General features: G+C 57.4%; 1 non-coding gene across 1 annotated transcript in view; it reads left to right on the forward strand.

Moving 5' to 3' along the window:
- Positions 1-4,957: 4,957 nt before the first annotated feature.
- The window catches only part of LOC126178790 (small subunit ribosomal RNA), a 1,909-nt gene continuing 1,866 nt past the window's right edge, over positions 4,958-5,000 (forward strand). Inside the window, exon 1 of the ribosomal RNA XR_007536646.1 lies at positions 4,958-5,000. This exon is cut by the window's right edge and continues 1,866 nt beyond it. This is a non-coding gene — a ribosomal RNA (small subunit ribosomal RNA).

Consider the following 5,000-nt stretch of genomic DNA (forward strand, 5'->3'; position numbering starts at 1 on the left):
GCGGTGCAGGATGCGCGCGCCTGCGCGGCGTTCGTGCCCCGGTGCTTCAACCTGCGCGCAGGATCCGAGCTCGGTCCCGTGCCTTGGCCTCCCACGGATCTTCCTTGCTGCGAGGCCGCGTCCGCCTTAGCGTGCTCCTCCGGGGGCGCGCGGGTGCGCGGATTCTCTTCGGCCGCCATTCAACGATCAACTCAGAACTGGCACGGACTGGGGGAATCCGACTGTCTAATTAAAACAAAGCATTGCGATGGCCCTAGCGGGTGTTGACGCAATGTGATTTCTGCCCAGTGCTCTAAGGCCGAATCCCGTCTAGCCATTGTGGCAACGATATCGCTAAGGAGTCCCGAGGGTCGAAAGGCTCGAAAATACGTGACTTAACTAGGCGCGGTCGACCCACGTGGCGCCGCGCCGTACGGGCCCAACTTGTTTGCCGGACGGGGCACTCGGGCGGCGCTGTCTGGGATCTGTTCCCGGCGCCGCCCTGCTCCTACCGGTCGACCATGGGTGTCTATATTTCGATGTCGGGACTCGGAATCGTCTGTAGACGACTTAGGTACCGGGCGGGGTGTTGTACTCGGTAGAGCAGTTGCCACGCTGCGATCTGTTGAGACTCAGCCCTAGCTTGGTGGATTCGTCTTGTCGCGAGACGAGACCCCCGCGGCTGGGCGCCAGGGGCACGTGTGTATCTTGTAATTTGTTTCTTTGTGCTTGGCATCTCTGGGCGTATCGGTCCGGCCGGGCGCAGCGCACCCAGGGCGCTGCATTGGGTGCGGCGGACTCGGGCGTATCGGTTTGCGGGCCCCTTGCCGCTGGCGTGGGTGCTGCGATGGGTGCCGCCTCCGTGCGCGCGGGGGAGGCGGCGGCGGCGGCCGGGCGCGTTGTGGTCCGCCGCGCTACAGCGTATCGCTTTGTCAGCCGGTGATGGGTGCCAGACGGGCGGTGTCGGCCCACCGGTCGGAGCGTCGCGTGGAGGCGGCGGTGTCGGGTGGGTGCCGTGCGGCGGTCGCGGTGCCCGGCAGGCAACGGTGAGTGTTTCGCCGGCGGGCGCGCGCGCTGTGTGGTAACGTAGCGTAGACCGCAGTACGGTGAACTCCGATACCTCTAAACTATGGATGTGAAATAAAATATAATAAGACATGATGCTCCGCAAGAAAATAGACTTGGGAAAGGGTGTGTCGTTGGCAAGTCCCCGGGGCGGTTAGTGTGTGTGGTGATAAGTCTGTAGGGCGCGATGTATGCTGTTTACATGTCTGTGGCGCTTCAGTGAATTATTATTATTGCGAGGGCACGAGAGTTGCAACGCTGGGCAGTGTTATAGATCTACAACGAGTAATAGGAGGGTAGGAAAATATGGGCAACGGTTCGCGCGCGCCCTCTGGTCCTGACATCAACGTCCACAATAAACAGACCATACCGCCCTCTATGGGACGACGCTGACACCGCCACCCACAGACACAACACAGCCATCTATGAGAATGTGACCAAACTACATTGCCGCCTGGCCCAGAAACGACACCTCCATCTACAGGAATCCAACGGAACTACACCAACCATACTGCCAAACCACAGCATCGCCATCTATGACAATGTGACGAAACCACATGCAATAGCCCCATCTACGCGAATCGGAAGACACTACGTCCACCATGTCGCGCGCACCACAAAAACAAAATACCGCACTCTGCAAGTCTCCCGCAACATGACCTGCTGCACCGACGATACCGCCATCTATGAGACGCCACGCCGACTACGACGTCGCTAGGTCCCACAGTGCCCATTTTCCGACGCCACCCACAAAGCCTGCACCATCTGTCCACGACAGGAGCCCCAACGCCAGTGCCTGCGTCGCACGAAGTAGTCAACCGACAATCACTCCACCCGCACCCGCACGTGCCCCGCCCAAATCGCAACCCAAGCGGATGAACGGCGGACTCTTCCCACACTCGTACGTTGCAATCCACCCCTATATCTTGCGTTTCATGAAGAGTTATATCCAATATGCCAAATTCCCGCTGTCCCTATACATGCTGTAAGTCTGTGCACACAATATGAACCACACCTCAGCGAGACACTCTATCACACATTACTCTCTGCCTGTAACAGACACAGATACAATATGTAAGCACCAGCATGGACCAACGTCCGGTGCATCCTCTCCGCCACAGTACACCATCCACACTATGATAACCACACCAGGGGGTCCAATTATAAAATAGAATATCCCACCCGTCCGACATCCACAATTGCTCAGATAAGCCACCAACACCCACACATGTCCTACACAGGGGTGCACCCAACACCACCACACTGCCTCCTGTTACGGCACAGAAACAATGGCAGGAATGAATCACACAGGTCTGCCGCTCCCTTGCCGCAACCACAGACGCGGCGCGCCTCCAGTCACGAGCGAAAAGCGCATAAGCGCATCCTGACGAGACATAACTGCTGTGACATACTGAAGCTGCCTCAGACATTCACTTACAATGATCACTACCAACGAACCTCGGGCCCCCCCCCCCCAACACACTCTCTTACCACGTTGTGTACTGTAATCCAACCCATTTTGCACCTTAACCTAACCAAATTCGTAACGCAATGTAACGCAATTTGTACCGCAATGTAACGCAATTTGTACCGCAATGTAACGCAATTTGTACCGCAATGTAACGCAATTTGTGCCTTAACCTAACCCAAGTTGTGCCTTAACCTAACCCAAGTTGTGCCTTAACCTAACCCAAGTTGTGCCTTAACCTAACCCAAGTTGTGCCTTAACCTAACCCAAGTTGTGCCTTAACCTAACCCACGTTGTGCCTTAACCTAACCCACGTTGTGCCTTAACCTAACCCACGTTGTGCCTTAACCTAACCCACGTTGTGCCTTAACCTAACCCACGTTGTGCCTTAACCTAACCCACGTTGTGCCTTAACCTAACCCACGTTGTGCCTTAACCTAACCCACGTTGTGCCTTAACCTAACCCACGTTGTGCCTTAACCTAACCCACGTTGTGCCTTAACCTAACCCACGTTGTGCCTTAACCTAACCCACGTTGTGCCTTAACCTAACCCACGTTGTGCCTTAACCTAACCCACGTTGTGCCTTAACCTAACCCACGTTGTGCCTTAACCTAACCCACGTTGTGCCTTAACCTAACCCACGTTGTGCCTTAACCTAACCCACGTTGTGCCTTAACCTAACCCACGTTGTGCCTTAACCTGCTCTGTAATTGGCATATGACACGTTACATTAATCTAGTGTTGTCTAACCACAACCCTCTGAATATAGTTCGCTACTCGCACCGCCCACCCTCTTGTGTATCGTTTCATGTTCAACACTTCGCAAGTGTTGCTTACTTTTTACATGCTCCCGCTGTACACTGTAATGTGGACGACTGCAGGATGTACATGGCCCCCCCCCCTCCCCCCTGCCTTCGCACGCTGGTCGTTCAGGTGCTTGCGTGTTCAATGCCCTTCGCAGCTGTTCACTGGCATTCGCATGTCGAAGCGCTCAGTCTACGTCGTGGTACGGCCTGTGTCCACTGTCCGCTGATGTCGTAAGCTTAACCCTCACATTGTACTGCACATAGGTCCGTATGTACTGAATGATACGCTGTGGCACATGTGTGACCGTACAACGACTGCGCCCAACAACAGCGAACCATACGGTCCAAATGTTGTGCACTCAGCCACGTGCCGTCTCCCCATAACAGCTACATTGCAGTGTGGTACGCCATAGAGACGTGTGGGAGTAACGGACGCCCTGGATGGCGATCAGCATGAGCCGTCTGTTGATGTAGTGGCGCGTGTATTCAAACGTAGTCGTCTCTTCTCACACAGTGTGATAGCATGGTGCACCGCGTTCCACATCTGCGACATGGTACAGATGCTGGTTGACAGTCGGTCTCGTAATGGACATCGCATACGTAGGGGGGCCACCTCCCACGTGTTCTCTAGTCGTGCACATTTTGTTGCGTGTATGTGGGCAGACGTAGTGTGTCGTGACACCTAACAGACAGGTATGCAATAATCGTTGCATTTGCAAAGTGGGATGGACGTCTACGTTTGCTGGTGACGTTACGCAAATGAACAACTGGTAAACCCATTGTGGTGCGGTAGTTGTTGCTGGAGGTAAATCAGTAAGGGCAAATCTGTGTGTGAAGCGATACGCGGCGGTGGCTGGGTGGGACCGTCCCCGGCCGGTGAGGGGGGGCCGCCCGGCGTGCTGGCCGCGCGGTGCGTGGGCGCACGCGCTACAGCCGGCTGGTGGGGGCGCCCAGTGGCAGGCGCGCCGGCCGACGGACGCGGCAGGCGGCGCAGCTGCGCGCCGGGGCACCCTGCGCGCGGCGCCGGGCGGCCAAAGTGGGTCCTCGCGGGCCCGGTGCGAAGCGCGGTGGACATCTGCAGTGTGCTGGTCCGACTGAGGACTGTGTGCGTTGAGGATGCGCCGCCGCCCGGCACTCGGCGCCGCGACGCCGTCTGCTGCTCGGTCGCCCCAGCGGTTCTCGCTGGTGGTTTGTATCGCAGTTGTGCAGACGTGTTGGCACGTGCGCTGTGCTGGGAGAGTTCGCTTCGGCACCCACGTGGGGCCTTTGCCCTTCTGTGGCGCTGGCGTTGGAGCTGCCGGTCACCGTAGGTGGCGCGTGTTGTCTCCCGCCGGCAATGCCACGACAGCACGCTCCCGGGCCTCTGTCGGCAGCGGCAAGCTCAGTTGGGAGCACGGGTGGTCGCACCTAAAGCGTCTACTCGCCTAACTCCGGGCGATTGCGCCTCTCTCGAACCCGACCAAGTACTTAGGACGGCGCTGCGCGCCGCCGGGACCTGAGAGGGTTTCGAGGTGTATTGTGCAGGGGAGCTCAGCCTCCTCCTGTTTGCAGAATAATTGAGCGGACGCTTGCGTGTTCGCGCGGGCCCCTGGGACACACTCCCGGGCGGCCGGCTGCTCAGCTCTAGTTGACGCAGCTCCCTGGTTGATCCTGCCAGTAGTCATATGCTTGTCTCAAAGA

This window comes from Schistocerca cancellata, chromosome 3, assembly GCF_023864275.1.
Source record: "Schistocerca cancellata isolate TAMUIC-IGC-003103 chromosome 3, iqSchCanc2.1, whole genome shotgun sequence".
In the NCBI taxonomy this organism is placed as follows: domain Eukaryota; kingdom Metazoa; phylum Arthropoda; class Insecta; order Orthoptera; family Acrididae; genus Schistocerca; species Schistocerca cancellata.